This window comes from Nyctereutes procyonoides, unplaced genomic scaffold, assembly GCF_905146905.1.
Source record: "Nyctereutes procyonoides isolate TBG_1078 unplaced genomic scaffold, NYPRO_anot_genome, whole genome shotgun sequence".
Taxonomy (NCBI): domain Eukaryota; kingdom Metazoa; phylum Chordata; class Mammalia; order Carnivora; family Canidae; genus Nyctereutes; species Nyctereutes procyonoides.
In genome coordinates, this window is record NW_026575020.1 from 37,475,904 (window position 1) to 37,493,684 (window position 17,781).

The following is a 17,781-nucleotide window of genomic DNA, read 5'->3' on the forward strand; positions in this document are numbered from 1 at the left end:
GCAGGGACAAACCACTCTTGTCATTAGAAGAGGATGAGCTAAACTCAGCGTGGATATCTACAAAGGAAGAGATGGCTCTCAAAATGGCCTGTCTGGTGACAGAGGTATAGAGGCTATGCTGGAATGTACTGGTTCTCTGTCAAATTTGGGCCATCGTCTTCTGCACCCCACCTCTTCCCTGGCAAACTGGTGGGTGACGCCTTGGGGTACAGCCTGGATATCACTTCCTCAAGAGGCCCTTCCCTGCCCCCCATGTGCCAGGGGAGGCTCTTCACCACTGTGTACCCCGATAGCTCTCCACACTGGCTCCCTAACTCATGTCCATATGTACTTGCTTGTTTTCCAGCTGATACCCTCACTGGGAGCCACATGGTTTCTGTAGCCTCATCCACCTTGTTCCTGGCTCTGACAGTGGCACCCCTGCCACACACCCCAGTTGCCCAAACTGGAAGGCCAGGTGACATACTTGTTTCTTCCCACTGCCTCATCCCTGTATCCTCCAGTGTTTTTTTTTTTTTTTAAGATTTCATTTATTCATGAGAGACAGAGACAGACATAGGCGGAGGGAAAAGCGGCTGGATGCAAGAAGCCCCATGTGGGACTCTATCCCAGGACTCTGGGATCATGCCCTGAGCCAAAAGCAGATGTTCAACTGCTGAGCCACCCAGGCGTCCCATATCCTCCAGCTGTTAAGGCTCTCACTATCCCTCAGATCTATCTACCTTTCTCTCATCTGGATTGCCCACCACAGCCTCCTTGCCAGCCTCCCTGCCTCCAGGCCCTGGGAGTTAAGGGAAGTCACTGAAAAGATAGGACAGGGAGTGGCATGGTTAGATTTGCTTCTGAGGACCCTCTCAGGATAATGGAGAGGCTTCTGAATGTGACCCACAGGGCCTTTCATGGTCAGATGCTACCTCCCATCTTCATTCAGCCACAGTGAAAGTTTACTTCCTCATCGGTTGATTAGATCTCCATAAAACTGCAAGAAAAAAAGGATTATTTCCTTAAAAATGTCAGGCTCAGGGTGCCTGGGTGGCTCAGTCAAACATCTGGCTCTTGATTTTGGCTCAGGTCACAATCTCAGGGTCCTGGGATGGAGCCCCTTGCAGCAGGCTCCACACTGGCTTCCTCTCCCCGTGCCCCTTCCCCTGCTCACATGGGTGCATTCTCTTTCATAAATATTATTATTATTTATTTATTTATTCATTCATTATTTATTTATTTTTAAAGATTTTATTTCTTTTTCTATGAGAGAGAGAGAGAGAGAGAGGGAGAGGCAGAGACACAGGCAGAGGGAGAAGCAGGCTCCATGCAGGGAGCCTGACATGGGACTTGATCCTGGGTCCCCAGGATCACACCCTGGGCCGAAGGTGGCACTAAACCGCTGAGCCCCACTTTCCAAACTTCTATTCATCCTTCACATCCGGCTTGGACGTCACTTCCTCCAGGGAGTCTTCTTGGGTCACACTGTGTGCTTCTTTCTCACTGGTTTACCACACCCTACTGCAATAGCATGTTTAAATGTCTGGGTCCTGGGACGCCTCAGTAGCTCAGTAGTTGAGCGTCTGCCTTGGGCTTGGGGTGTGATTCTGGAGTCCCAGGATCGAGTCCCGCATTGGGCTCCCTGCATGGAACCTGCTTCTCCCTCTGCCTATGATTCTGCCTTTCTGTGTGTGTCTCTCATGAATAAATAAATAAAATCCTTAAAAAAAATAAATGTCTGGGTCCTGCGATAGGAGAGTTTCTCAGCCTCAACATGGTGATTTTTTTGGACTGGATCATTCCTTGTGGAGGGCTGGCCTATGTGTTATAGGATGTTTAGCGGCATCCTGACCTGTACACAGTAGATGCCAGTAACACATCTCATCCAGTGGTAACAATCAGAACTGTATCCAAACATTGCTAGATGCCCCCCACCCCATGCAAAATTGCCTCCCAGTTAAGAACTGTCCTATAGCAACATCAGTCTTTTTTTTTTTTTTTTTATTTATGATAGTCACACAGTGAGAGAGAGAGAGGCAGAGACATAGGCAGAGGGAGAAGCAGGCTCCATGCACCGGGAGCCCGACGTGGGATTCGATCCCGGGTCTCCAGGATCGCGCCCTGGGCCAAAGGCAAGCGCCAAACCGCTGCGCCACCCAGGGATCCCAGCAACATCAGTCTTATTCATAGTTTTCAAGCATGTGACACAACAACCCCCCCCCCCCCGCAACAAGTATTTGATACACTTTTTACTGTAGTGTAAGATGTTTTGAATTTCCGTCATTTGATAGATAAAGAGACTAAAGCAAGACTCACCCGATGTCATGTAATTTGTAAGTGGCAGAGCTGAGAGTCCACCCAAATGGGCCTGGCTACACAGCCTCCTCTTTGTGAGTCAACCTCCTGTGAGCATGTGAGTGTGAATCAGCTTTCCAGAGCTGCGGCCTGGGCTCTGGACCTGTGACAGGTGCATCAGGAGCTCCGCCCTGAGAGGCCAGCCTCACCTGAGTGCTCTGACCTTGGGCAGGTCGCATCACCCCACCAGGCTGGGCTGTGAGGCTTTATCTCTGGTGCAGGCCCTGCCTTTTGAAGGGTAATGAGAGGATTCAGTGAGGAAAATGAAGGCGATCAATCATATGAGGGTAATTCATGGGCAATGAGGAGCCCCAGGGCTCTCCACAGGGCTTGGCTTGCATCGGATGAAGGATATAAAGAGATGAGAAGGCAAGAAGGGGCCCACCTGAAGACCCTTCCCCACACCTTCTCTGAGATTCTGTTAATCCCGAGGTCACAAACTCCTGCCTACAGCCACTCAGATAAGAGTCCTTTGGCTCAGATAAAAAGTGTCCTGTCTGCATCTGCATAAGGTTGGCTGGATGGAAGCTGAACTCAGCTTCAGGCAAGCCTGACAGTCAGGAATGTGGTCCCATCCTGCCAGAGATTTCCTTTTTACAAAAACAGCCAGAAATCTGGGCTTTCATGTGAAACCTCCCAGTTTAAACATATTGACTACTAAATATTTGTAAACCCTGTATAAGCCAAACAAAACACACCTGTGGGCTAGAGTGAGCCCACAGAAATCAGCTTGTGAGCTCTGTCTGTACTTAACCCTTTGGAAGCCAGCTTGTACCCCTTGGGAGGAGCCAGAGGAAAGCAGTTGGAGGCGAGGTTGCTGAGCGGGAGGCCTGGGTACCAGATCCCTGTTTCTCTTGCACCTCAGCCTCCCCATCCATATAATGGGGTTTCCAATCCTAGCTGGAATGGTCTCTAGTGAGAACACCTCTCCTGGACACCCCTCCTTTGCCCAGGCTGGGCCTGACTCACTGGGAAGATCTGGGTTGGGCTCTTTGCTTTGCTGGAAGCTGAGTAAGTCTTGATTTGTGGTGATGATATTCACATGCAACCTGCCTGTCAAGAACCAAGCACAAATGGGGACTGGCCATTGCAGGGGACCAGCACCAAGGCTGAGGCTGGGAAACAGTTTCCAAGCAGGCCTCCAACAGGGTCCTGTCCAGAGGGTAGGTTGGGCCAAAAGACATCCATGATCTCTTCTGGCTGTTTTTAAGTGCCTGCTCAGCGTCCAGGGCTCCTCCCAGCTGGGATACTCTGGTTTTGTTCTGATGAACCATCTCCCTTCAGCTTTGAGTTGGAGCAATATGAGCGACGGATCCCAATTCTGGCTTTAGTGGTAAGGCCCAGGCCTCCTCTCTGAGAGCAACGTCTCCCTCTGTCCACAGTGATTGGTTATGGGTAAACACATGACCCAACTGGACCTATAAGAGTTTGCCCTGGGGAGGTCACCCCCCCGCCCCCTCCCCCAGCCCACCTATCAGGAAACCACCCTGGGAAAGGTTAAGCAGAGGATGGAGAAAGATTTCAGTTGGTGTAATTTGATCCAGCAGTTCCTGAAACTATATCTACCCTCCTGGATTCAGGTGTAGCACCAGCAAATCTCCAGTTTTGCCTCTGTCCCTTTAAGCAGGCATTTGTCATTAGCAGCTGAGAGTCCTCAGGGTCCCAGCTTAAGGCTCTGAGATTCGGATTACAGGTCAGGATGCCTTCAGAGTATCTGCCTAGGCTAGCTGTTTCTCAAGGTGTAAACTGAGGGAGTTTTAGCTTTGATGCACATTGCTGAGCCCCCATCCTGACCAAGTGAAACAGATCCCTGGGGTGTTGGCTGAGAATGGGGTGGTTCACAAGCTCCCAGGTGGTTCTGGCCAAGTCTCCAGTTGGAGAACACTGGCCGACCTCTGCTCTTTATCTCCACTCTCCTCCCTCCGAATCTGAACCACATGATCCCGCCCAGATACCTCAACTGAGCCAATCAGTTGGCTTTCCCTCAAATTTGGAATTGGGATTTAAGGACCTGCACAGTATTTGTGGCTGTTTGAACCTCCCTCCACCTCCCTCCACCTCCCACACCAATAAACCAAAAAGGATGCTCAGCAGAGGGAGAGGGAGGAGAGAACAGATGAGAAGGGACAGGGCTGAGAGCCTAACATAAGAAGTGACCAAGGTGGGCAGCCTCGGTGGTGGCGCACTGGTTTAGCGCCACCTTCAGCTCAGGGTGTGATCCTGGGGACCCAGGATCAAGTCCCACATCAGGCTCCCTGCATGGAGCCTGCTTCTCCCTCTGCCTGTGTCTCTGCCTCTCTGTCTCTCTCTCTCTCTCTCTCTCTCTCTCTCATGAATAAATAAAATCTTAAAAAAAAAAAAGTGAGCAAGTTTCCAGACTGTTCCTTATCCTGATCCCTGCCCCCCCGAGTTCCCCTTGCTCACTGCCTTCGGGGCCCCCTGTGTTTTTTATTTATTTATTTATTTATTTTTATTTTTTTCCCCCCTGTGTTTTTATAGCCCCTTTTAGTCATCCACTTTTTGCAGTGGGTGACTAACTCGGGTGATGTCTGTTACTCGTAGCCAAGAGACCCTTACCTGAGGATTAGCTTACTTCTCAAGGTCTCAGTTTCTTTACCTGCAAAACAACCAACATTTTGTGATTCAGGACACCCTCTCTCCATATGCAGCAGGTCCTCACAGAAAAGGCCCCGCTTAAATGACTCCTTCGTTTAGGAGAGGTTTTGGTAACATGGGGTATAGGTGGCAGAAGGATTTTGTTACAAACAGTACCTTTCAAACTCTGGTGTGCATTGAAATGATCTAAAATGTAGATTCCTAAAATAAAATAAAACAAAATAAAATAAATAAAATAAAATGTAGATTCCTGGACCCCCACATGTGCAATCTGTGATTGCTGGGTAGATCTGTAGGTGTGTGTGTGTGTGTATGTGTGTGTGTGTATTTTACAGATTTTTTTTTTAAAGATTTTATTTATTCATGAGAGACACACACAGAGAGAGAGAGAGAGAGAGGCAGAGGCACAGGCAGAGGGAGAAGCAGGCTCCATGCGGGGAGCGCGACCTGGGACTCGATCCCAGGACTCCAGGATCACGCCCTGGGCTGAAGGCGGCGCTAAACTGCTGAGCCACCTGGGCTGCCCTACAGACTTTTTTGAGGTATAATTGACATAGAATGAACTCCCTATATTCAACAATTTTTTAAAGTTTATTTTAAAATTTTATTTAGGTATTTGTAATTTCTACATCCAATGTGGGGCTCAAAATCAGGACCCTGAGATCAAGTCACAATGCTCTTCCCACCAAGCCAGCCAGGCACCCCTAACAATTTGATGAGTATGTATGTATATCTGTGAAACCATAACCATAGTTAAGACAATGAGAATTGCCATGACAATCTCCATCACCACCAAGTTTCTTGGTACCTCCTTATAATCATCCCTTCTTCCCTGCTTCCTCCCACCACTTCCCCCAAGCAACCACTGGTCTGCTTTCTGCCTATAGATGCACTTTCCAGAATTTTATCTTTTTTTTTTTTTAATTTTTATTTATTTATGATAGTCACAGAGAGAGAGGCAGAAGCAGGCTCCATGCACCGGAAGCCTGATGCGGGATTCGATCCGAGGTCTCCAGGATCGCGCCCTGGGCCAAAGGCAGGCGCCAAACTACTGCGCCACCCAGGGATCCCAGAATTTTATCTAAATGAAATCATGCAGCATGTCCTCTTCCTTTGTCTGGGTTTTTTCATTCAGCCTAATTATTTTGACACACATCCACATTGATGTGTTTATCAATAGCTCACTCTTGTTGAGTAGGATATACCGTAATTGACTCATCTAATCACATACTAATGGACGTTTTAGTTGTTTCCAATATTCAACTACCACAAATAAAGCTGCCGTGAACCCTTGTGTATAAGCCTTTGTAGATAAAAATGCTTTCCTTCCCTTGGATAAATACCTAGGAGTGGAATGGCTGGGTCATATGGTGGGTGTATGTTTCATGTTTCAAGAAAACACTGTTTTTCAAAGTGAATGTATCATTTTACATTCCCACCAACAGTGTCTGACAGTTTCTAGGGGCTCCACATTGTTGCCAACATTTGGTAGCATTTTAATTTTAACCATTCTAGTAGGTGTGAAGTGGTATCTCATTGTGGTTTTAATTTGCATTTCTTTAAGACCAATGTGTGGTTACTTGCCATCTGTAGATCTTCTTTGAAGGGGTGTCTAGCCTATTTAAATAGTCTTCTTATTCATAAGTGTTTAGAATTCTTTATATATCCAGATACAAGTGCTTTGCTAACTCTATTTTTGCAAATATTTTCTCCTGTTACCTTTTGTAACAAATGCCATAGGTTCCTTTGATACACATGGAGTCTGAGAACCTATCTTCAATTACAAACAGAGCAAATTCAAACAGTAATGAGCTCGACTTTCCAACTGGCAAAAATAAAAAAAGAGCTCTTAGGCATTCCTGAGGACAGCCAATGGAGAATGCTCTTGTCTGTTACAAAGAGCAGAAATTGGTACAAAACCAGGAGGACTATTTGCTGACGGTTCCTCAAAATCTTTAAGTGCAGGTTTGTTTGAACTCGGCAAGGTCAGTTCTAGAAATTTTTTCCTGAGAAAATAAACAAACAAAAGCAGTAAATTATCCCAGAATCTTTGTTCTGGAGATTGTGCTGACAGTTGGGGCTACAGACACGCCTGGCTGGTCGGCCTAGTATCTTGGTACTGTGCCCCCATGTGCTTAGAGCTCTTTTGCTGTCAAGCCTGGGTAGAAGGCTGAGTACAACTGGAATTTGACCCATCCCTGGCAGGGTGGCCAGAGGAAAGGGCAGTGCAGGTCTCACTCGATTGCATCAGGAGTCTGGCTCTGCTGTGAGGCTGGTGTGGCCGTGGAAGGCTCCAGGATTCAGGTTCTAACCAACTCCCACCAATGCAACCTGGGAAATGGGGACACCTGGTTGACATAGCTACCTGGGGCCTGAGAAGAGACAACTCTTTGCTCTCCAAACACCAATAATTTCCCCAGGATTAGAGGAAGTGGGGCCTTAGCTAAGGCTGGGTCAGCACAGCTGGATCTGGGTATGAGAAGGAAGCTTGGAGCCTGGAGATCTGGTTTCTAGATTAGCCCCTGTCCTGCTGTGTCACTTAGGTAGGGCCAGCCTGTTCTGCCACCTAGGTCCCAGTCTCCTCAGCTGGAGGGTGAGGAGATAGATCAGATAGTCCCTCCTGGCCCCTCCAGCAAAGAGTGAAAGCATGGGTGCCAGAACCAGCCAGACCTGAGTTCCATTTCTCTTTTTTTAAAAAAGATTTTATGTATCCGTTCGACAGAGAGAGACAGAGACAGAGGCAGAGAGAGAGAGAGAGAGAGAGAGAGAGAGAGAGAGAGAGAGCATAAGCAGGGGAAGCAGCAGAGGGAGAAGCAGGCTCCCCTCTGAGCAGGGAGCTTGACACCAGACTCAATCCCAGGACACTGGGATCATGACCGGAGCTAAAGGCAGATGCTTAACCAAATGAGCCACCCCGGTGCCCCCTGAGTTCCATTTCTGTCTCCAACACTTTCTATGACTTGGCATGTTGGTTAGCTTCTTTGAACCTCAGTTTCTATCTCAACTTAAAAGCCCTGCAACAGCTTCCCATTGTGCTTTGGAAAAAGGTCCTCATGATCTACCCCTTCCTAACTTTCAGTTCCAGTTCCCACCACTCTCCCCTTCATTTGTCACACTCCAACCACACTGGAGTCCCTAAGCTCTTCCTCCTGACCCCAGGACCTTTATACATGCTGCTGCTTCTGTCTTGCATGTCTTTGCCTCTCTCCCTAGCTAGGCCCTATTCTTTTATCAGAGTTCAGATGTCACTTCCTCAGGAAGGCCTCCCTGATCCCAGACACAGTCACTCCTGTGCGTCAGGAGTGACTGTGGTTCATAGCACCACTGTGGTCATTAAACAATTAAACATTATGTCTGCATGATTATTTGATGTCTGTCTCCCAGTGGCATTGTGAGCTGCCTGAGAGCAGAAATGAGACAGTCTTGTTTAGGCCTCTTGCACCGGTCTGGTATAAGGAGGTACCCCAGTAATTTTGTTGACCTAATTTGTCGCCCCACTAAGGGAGGGCTTATATCATGTAGGCTGATACCAGACTTCATCCATTCTAAGAGGTGTTTTCCCCCACATTTAAACATCTCTGAAATCAGAACATATTTTACATGCTGTGACCAGGTAGCAACCGTGACATAGTTGTCAATATCTATGCCTATGAATCAAAACTTGCAGCTTGGAAGGACATCCTGAGACAAGAGTAGCACACTCTGAGGAAAATCGGTGTCGCCCATGCTTCTAATGACACAGGACATTAATGTCTGAAACAACAGACATTATGTTTCCTTCAATGACTCTGAAGGAAAAAGTCATGCAGAAAAGTCAGACTCTGCATGTGCAAAAGTTTCAGGAATATCTTTACTAAATTATTTTGATAATATGTATGCACAATATTGATATATGATTTTAAAAAGTCTTGGGGATCCCTGGGTGGCGCAGTGGTTTGGCGCCTGCCTTTGGCCCAGGGCACGATCCTGGAGACCCAGGATCGAATCCCACATCGGGCTCCCGGTGCATGGAGCCTGCTTCTCCCTCCGCCTGTGTCTCTGCCTCTCTCTCTCTCTCTGTGACTATCATAAAATAAATAAATAAAAATTTAAAAAAAGTCTTAATTAACAGAGCGCCATCAATAAACATAAAATTAAATTTCTAGGTGATAAATGCTGTGTCATATTTTTTAAAGTATCAATACCTTTTTCTTTTTTTAGCATTTATTTATTTATAGAGACACACAGAGAGAGAGGGGCGCAGAGACACAAGCAGAGGGAGAAGCAGGCTCCATGCAGAGAGCCCGACGTGGGACTCGATCCAGGGTCTCCAGGATCATGCCCTAGGCTGCAGGCAGCGCTAAACCGCTGCGCCACCAGGGCTGCCCTGCTGTGTCATATTTTACTTGGTAGTGCTTTTTTCTTTTTTTAGTGGCACAGAAATGAACGCTGAATCTTTCTACAGAAGTAGGCTCAGATTTGATTCAATACTGCAAACTCTTCCTAAGTGGGATTGTGGGGCGGATTCCAGCGAGATCAGAGGAGGGCGCAGAGCTCTGGGCGGCCACTGGGGGCGCTCTGTTCTCAGCCCGAAGTTTGAGGCCTCTGGGCTCTGAGAAGCCGGGCGGCGTGTCGTTATTCATATGTCCTATAGGTGGCGCTAGAGAACCACAGTCGGCCGCGGCCCAGCGAGTTCTAGGTTGGAGGGAGGCCTCCGGAGAGCGTCAGGCAAGGAGTAGGCTCTCTTGCTATCCCAGGGAGAGGACATAGCCAGTTCTACCAGCCCATCTGGCCCAGAGGAATCTCTGGGTGTGGAGAGAGCTTAGGAACGAACAGAAATTGGGGACCCTGCCCTGCCCTGCCTGGGCAAGCTGTGTGATTTTGGTTCCCCTCCCCTTTCTGGCCTCAGTCTCCCCTTCTGTGCAGTGAGGGTGTGAGAGCCTGCCAGACCTGAGCCCAGACGGTAGAGGTCTGCGGTGGCCGAAGGGCTGTGACTGGCTTACCTGACAAAGTCCTGGGCCAGCCCTCTCCTTGTCTGACCTTGCCATCTCCCTCTGAGGTCATGATGTTTCCCTTCCCTAAGGATTGGGGGGAAAGATTCAGTGACTTTCCCAAGACTACAGAACTGTGAGTGGTTGGAGCCAGGAGTGAAAGCTTCTGCTTCAACCATGCCGGTCTGACCTCCTGTGATAGAAGGGGATGCAAAGCAAGGTGGGAGTGAGTTTCCCACCAGAGAAAAGAGCTAAAAGAAGTTCTTTGGCAAGACAATGGATCCATCATCCATGCCTAATTTGTCTCCCCACTAAAACCATAGCAAGGAGATTTTTTAAAAAAGATTTTATGGGCAGCCTGGGTGGCTCAGTGGTTTAGCGCCACCTTTGGCCCAGGATGTGATCCTGGAGACCGGGATCAAGTCCCACATCCTGCTCCCTGCATGGAGCCTGCTTCTCCCTCTGCCTGTGTCTCTGCCTCTCTGTCTCTCATGAATACATAAATAAATTTAAAAAAAATAAAAAGATTTTATTTATGTATTCATGAGAGACACAGAGAGGCAGAGATACAGGCAGAGGGAGAAGCAGGTTCCTTGCAGGGGTAGCCCGATGTGGGACTTGATTCCAGGACTCCGGGCTCACGACTGAGCCAAAGGCAGTCACTCAACCACTGAACCACCCAGGTGCCTCCAAAGAGACTTTTTAAAAAGTCATTGATTTCTTAGTACACAACGCACAAACTATAAAAGGAAAGCTTGATAAATTAGACTATCAAAATGTAAAACTTGCTCTTCAAAAGTCATCGTTAAGAGAATGAACAGGGGGGATCCCTGGGCGGCGCAGCGGTTTGGCGCCTGCCTTTGGCCCAGGGCGCGATCCTGGAGACCCGGGATCGAATCCCACATCAGGCTTCTGGGGCATGGAGCCTGCTTCTCCCTCTGCCTGTGTCTCTGCCTCTCTCTCTCTCTGTGACTATCATAACTAAATAAAAAAATTAAAAAAAAAAAAGAGAGAATGAACAGGGGACAGCCCAGGTGGCTCAGTGGTTGAGTGCCTGCCTTTGGCCCAGGGCGTGATCCTGGAGATCTGGGATGGAGTCCCACGTCAGGCTCCCTGCATGGAGCCTGCTTCTCCGTGTACCTGTGTCTCTGCTTCTCTCTCTCTCTCTCTCTCTCTCTCTCTCTGTGTGTGTGTGTGTCTCTCATCAATCAATAAATAAAATCTTAAAAAAAGAAAGACAGAGAGAATGAACAGGCAAGTTACACACTGAGAAAAATATTTGCAAAACCTGACTCTGGCAAAGGACTTGTATCCAGGATATTTACAGCTCAATAATAAGACAAGCAGCTCAGTGTAAAAATGGGTAAAATATTTGAACAGCTACTTCATGAAAGAAGATATATAAATGGCCCATAAGCACATAAGAAGATGCTTAACATCATTAGTCATAAGGGAAGTACAAATTTTTTTGTTGTTGTTGTTGTTTTTGGGAAGTACAAATTAAAACCACAGTGAGATACCTCCACATGCTCACTTCATTGTCTATGCTTAAAAAGATGGATAATTCCAAGTGTTGTTAAGGGTGTAGAACAACTGGGACTCATATCCTGCTGGTAGAAATGTAAAATGGGACATCACTTTATTTATTTAAAAAAATTTTGGGGGGATGCCTGGTGGCTCAGTGGTTGAGTGTCTGCCTTTGGCCCAGGGCATGATCCTGGGATCCCGGGATCCAGTCCTGCATTGGGTTCCCCACAGGGAGGCTGCTTCTCTCTCTGCCTATGTCTCTGCCTCTCTGTGTGTCTCTCATGAATAAATGAATCAAATCTTTAAAAAATAAAATAAAAATTTTAAAAGATTTTATTTATCTATTCGAGAAAGAGAGAAAGTGAGAGAGAGGCCACAAGAGGGGAGCAGACCCCCCCTCCCCCCACTGAACAGGAAGCCTGGTGCGAGGCTCCATCCCAGGACCCTGGGATCATGACCTGAACCTAAGACAGACGCATAACCGACTGAGCCACCCAGGTTCCCTGGAACACCACTTTAGAAAACAATTTTGCTGTTCTTATAAAATTAAACCTATGCTTCCTACACACCCAGAAAATCCACTCTGAGGTATTTACCCAAAAGGAATGAAAACATATGTCTGCCCAAAGTCTTGTTCAGGAATTCATAGCAGTATTATTCACAACTGGCGAAAACTAAGTATATTCAGTGAGTTGTGTAAAAAAGTGTACAAATCTGGGGTGCCTGGCTGGCTCAGTGGGAAGAGTGTGCAACTCTTGATCTCGGGGTTGAGAGTAGAGATGACTTAAAATAATCTGTAAACTTGAAAAAAAATGTGCAAATCTGAAGCATGATTAGTGATTTAACCTGAGACTGCAACATTACCTCTGCAGTAGATGACAGGGGAGAGGGGATAATAGGGGAGAGGAAACAAGGAGGGGGCGTGATGCAGGAAGGACTAAGTCCTTCATCCTAACGGGGTAGTCAGGTAGTGCAGGGCAGACAGGGAGACAGAGTAGGTGGTAGATAATGGTTAAAATTAATGTATCAAAAGAGAGCCATATGTGCTTGTTACTTAGAGATATGAGATGTGTGTTAGAAAAAAACCAGCTGAGAGAGTCAACAGTGGTTGCTTTTGGGGAGATGGGGTGGGGAAACAGGGAGGGGCAGACAGGAAACCGCTGTCTTGCTATCTCCCTTCAGCACCGCTGATTTGTTTTCTGAGCACACACTGTATCTCATCCAGGCTGAGATGCCCATTTATTTACGTTTTAACATCTTTAAAATCAAGATACATCTTCTAACAGTCAATGGTGCGCCTGACAACTATAATTGGCAGTGGTTTTTCTTCCCTTTTCTTTGAAGATTTTATTTATTTATTTATTTGAGGGAGAGAGAGGCAGAGAAAATGATAGCACAAACAGGGAGGAAAGGGAGAAGCAGTCTCCCTGCTGAGCAGGGAGCTCAGAAGCAGGGCTGGATCCCAGCACGCTGGGATCATGATGTGAGCCGAAGGCAGACGCTTGACCAACCTGAGCCACCCAGGCACCCCAGCAATGGTTTTTCTTGATGGTACATAAGAAATGGTGCATGTTACATATGGTGATGTCTGCCCAAAGGCTTGTTCAGAAATGTTCATAGCAGCATTATTCACAACAGGCAAAAACTAAATATAGTTAGGTTCACTGAAGTAGGACGTTATTTTTATTTGTTTATTTATGTATGTATATATTTTTAGGTAATTTCTACATCCAACATGGGGCTCAAACTCACGACCCCAAGCTCAGGAGTCACAGGCTCTACCAACTAAGCAAGCCTGGCATTCTTTTTATAAAACAATTACTTCTAAGAAAAAAAAAATAAGCCAATTGGAACAGCTACTATTTATGGAGCTCCCACTGTGGATCAAGCACTGTGCTTCCTGCCCATATTCTTACTTAGTATTCCAAAGAACCCTGCCTTATAACTCAATTTTTTTTTATAACTCAAATTTTTGAGAAGAGGTAATTGCGGCTCAGAGAGGTTAAGTGACTTCCTTAATGTTGCCCAGCGAGTGACAGACACAAGTCAAAAGCGATGGTCTGACTCCTGAGTATGCCACCTCTGTTTTGATTAGTTTGCAAGAGCTCCATCTGTGGTCCCTCTGGTTGTAAGGCCCGGAGAGAGACAGGGGATTTGCTCAAAAATCACACAGCAAGGGGATCCCTGGGTGGCGCAGCGGTTTGGCGCCTGCCTTTGGCCCAGGGCGTGATCCTGGAGACCCTGGATCGAATCCCACGTCGGGCTTCCGGTGCATGGAGCCTGCTTCTCTCTCTGCCTGTGTCTCTGCCTCTCTCTCTCTCTGTGACTATCATAAATAAATAAAAATTAAAAAAAAAACTCTAATAAAAAAAAATCACACAGCAAGACTAAGGCTGAGTTGGGCCAGGACCTGGGCCTTTAATCCCTAATCTAGCATCCTTCTCTTGAACCTGTTCTCTCCCTCCCTTACTCTCTCTTCCCAGGATGCTCTGGATACCATAAAGAGCTTAAGCTCCTAAACGCAGGCAACAGTTATGGGGCCCAGCAGAGGCCCTGGAGGTGGGCTCAGGGTGGGCAGGGCAGAGCCTGGTGCCCGGCGGCGCTCAGCCAACCAATATCATGTGAATACAGCTGTGAGCACGTGGCTCAGCAGCTGGGCAAGACTGGCCTCGGGACAGGTCAACTGACCAGAAGGAGCCTGAGGGCACCAGTGTGGCAGGGAAACTGTGAGGTGAAACCAGGGACTTTCTGCAAGCTGCATTTGGCCAGTGAGCTGGCTCTTTTATGGAATAGTGTCTTTGTTTGGGGAGGCTGGGGCAGAAGGCTGCTGGCACTTATTATGACAGGGAGAGGATAAAGCCAGCCAAGTGGTCCATGGGCTTTGCCTCCCCATATATGGAATGTCTCACCAGCCTTCCTAACAGAGGCCCAGAGAGGTCAAGCCCTGCATCTGCAGTCACACAGCCAGGAGCCTGACTCCGGAGCCTGTGCTGTCACCCTTAGCAGAGCTGTTTCTCCCACAGTGCTTACATCTGATAGTATGTGTCTATCTTGGGGCACCAGCCCCTTAAAGGGAAACCCACATCCTGTCTCTGGTTCTGCCTCAAAGAGATGAATTTTCGATAATGGGGCATCAGGAGCTAAGCTCTCATGTAAAACCCTGCTTCCTCTTTCCTTCCTCTCTCCTCAGCCCCCAACTTGCACATGGCCATGGCCTGCCTGTGGCTTTTGCAGCATTTCCACATCTCGTGTCTTTGAGCCTCACTTTCCTTTCCTGTCAAATGAGAGGAAGTATAACGCTGATTTTATAGGGTTCTTTGGAGATTGGACGAGTTGATGTGTGTTTCATGCCTGGCACTATGCCTAGTGGGAGTCTGGGAGTCAGGGGACATGGATGTGACCCCTATTCCTGCCATTGACCAGCTGTGTAGCTGGAAGCAAGTCCCTGCCACTCTGCACTTCAGTATTCTCATCTGTATTATGGGGGCCGTGGCCTGACCCCCCTTTCATTTACCTAACACAGGGTCCAGGTGAGACTGAATTTATTGTGGTTCACAGTTATCTTCACTGCTCGGCTTCATTGACCCTCTTCTCCCATCAGAAAAAAACCATCTAGAAAGCTTTTACCCTGACTTCATCCCTGAGGGTGCCAAGAATCCCCAGTTAAGGGACCCCTATGATCCTCAGTTTCTTCATCTGCTAAGTGGGCACCACAACTGCATATGCCTCACTGCAGTGCAGTGAGAACTCAGTGAGTGATGCCTGTAGATTGTCCAGGGGAGCTCATCTGGCAGGAGACCTCCCTGTCACAAGTGTGCAAGGGGAGGTGAGCAAGGATGTTCACTGCAGCAGAATGCAGTGGAGAAAAAGGGGAAATTGCCTCGTTCCCCTGTAGGCACCTACGGTGGCAGGCCCCCAAAGAGCCCAGTGCTCCTTGAGGCCTGGTATCCAGGCCTTGGGAAGCCCCTCTCGTGTGTACCGGAGTTGGTTTGAGTGCTGAGTAGCAGAGTGGCCTGCCATTGTGGAATGTCACATCTGAGATTAGGTTATGAAAGACTGCCACTTCCATCTTGGGCTCTCTCATTACTCACTCTGGGGGAGCAGCTGTTGCATCCAGGGGACAGTCAGATAGCCTGTGGAGAGGCCCATGGAGCTAGAGTCTCCAAGTACAGGCAGCAAGTGATTGAGGCCTGTGAAGGTCACAGGAGTGAGCCTGAAAGCTGATTCGCCCACCCCTTCAGAAGATAGCAGCCTCAGCCAACAGTTTTCTGCAACCCCAAAGGCATGGAGCCAGAACGACCCAGCTGAGCCCTCCTGGAATCCTGACCCTCAGAATCTCTCCTGTAATAAATGGTTGTTGACCTAAGCTGCTAATTTTCGGGGTAGTTTGTTATACAGCAATAAATAACTAACACAGGGCCCCATTAAATACATTTATCCATGTGTTACAGAATGCTGGACTGATGTTAAAAAGAATTAGATTCCTCTATCCAAACATGGAAAGATATCCAAGGTATGATGCTAAGTGAAAGGAAATCTTGCAGAACAATATATATCAAATGATGCTTTTTGTATAAAAATATGCTGCTACGGCACAGCAAAAAAATCTAGAAGAATATATTTAAACCGTTAATAGTAGTTATTTCTCAGAACGCCTAGGTGGCTCAGTGGGTTAAGTGTCTGCCTACAGCTCAGATCATGATCCTAGGGGACCGGGATCAAGCCCCACGTTGGGCTTCCAGCTCAGTGGGGAGTCTGCTTCTCCCTTTCCTTCTGCCCCTGCCCCCTGCCCATTCTCTCTCTCTTGCTTGCTCTCTCTCAAATGAATAAATAAAATCTTTAAAAAAATATAGGGGATCCCTGGGTAGCTCAGCTGTTTCGCGCCTGCCTTTGGCCGGGGGTGCGATCCTGGAGTCCCGGGATTGAGTCCCACGTCGGGCTCCCTGCATGGAGCCTGTTTCTCCCTCTGCCTGTGTCTCTGCCTCTCTCTCTCTCTATCATAAATAAATAAAAATAAAATCTTAAAAAATATATATATATAGTAGTTATTTCTCCTTGAAGAGCAAGGAGGGGGCACAGGAGACCTTCATTCATTTCTGTAGTGTTTGAACTTTTTATGATGTCTTACTTTGGTAAACCAGTGGAAAAATACAACAATTTTTTAAAAAAAATTGCTTAAGAGGAGTCTGATGATAGAAAAACATAATAAATCGGCTTACATAACCCATAACCCTTGAAATCTCAGTGTTTAATAGAATTGAAGTTAATGTCTTAAGTCTTGTGAAGTTCAACCAACAGCCAAGAGGGAAGAATGGGAAGGACTGTGGTCCATGGAGCCATCCAGGAATGTGGCTGATTGCTCTCGCCATTGCTCTGGCTTCCTAGATGGCCCTGGGCATAGATAGGCATCTGGCTGGCAGGTGGGAAAGCGAGAGGGTAAAGGATGAAGTGAAAGTTTTTTTGTGGGACAGGTCTGAAAAGATGCTCAGTCACCTCTGCCCACATTCCATTTGGTTAAAATTCAGTCACCCTCTGGTCACAGCTCCTACTTGATGAGCTCAGGACCATCTCCCCTTTGTCCCCACCCCCATTGGCTGTCCACTATCATTGTGGCCTCCTATCCAAGAGCCTTTTTTTTTTTAAAACCCAAGATTTTATTTTTAAATCATCTCTGCACCTAGTGCGGGGCTTGGACACACGACCCCATGATCAAGAGTCCCACACTTCACCAACTGAGCCAGCCGGTGCCCCCTATCTGAGCCTTAGCCACAGGAACACTAAGGCAAGCCCCCCCTGCTCCTCCAGATGCTGCTGGCCACCCAGAGGAAGGAAGTGCTGATGCTGCATTATTCTGGGAGTGTTAACCCTGCTGAGGGTGGTTCAGCCTGTCCTGTGTGGTCTGTTCAATCAGGAACCCAGCCTTCGACCTGGTGCCCCTCCCGCCGCCCCTCCCAAGGGCAGGGCCCTGTCACCTAGGGTGGACCTGTTTGAGGATGAACCCAGGGTCACAGAGCCCTAGGAATTGTTTGCAAACTGCCGTGTGCATCCGCGTGGATCTGTAAGCCAGTAGTGCCAAGATCAAGAAGTGTGATGACTGGTGTTCCCTGTGCTGAGCCCTACACCAAGCACTGTGCTGAGGGCCTGCCTGCAGGAGCGTGTGGGACCCTCCAAGCTACTCTCTAAGGAGCCTCCAGATGAGGAAACTGAGGCTCAGAGAGGCGACATCATTTACCCAAGGTTACGTAGCCCCTAAGGCATAAGGTTGGGAAGAGAGTGTAGACAGGTCTGCCTGTGTTTCTTTTTTTGTTGTTTTAAGCAAGTTCTATGCCCA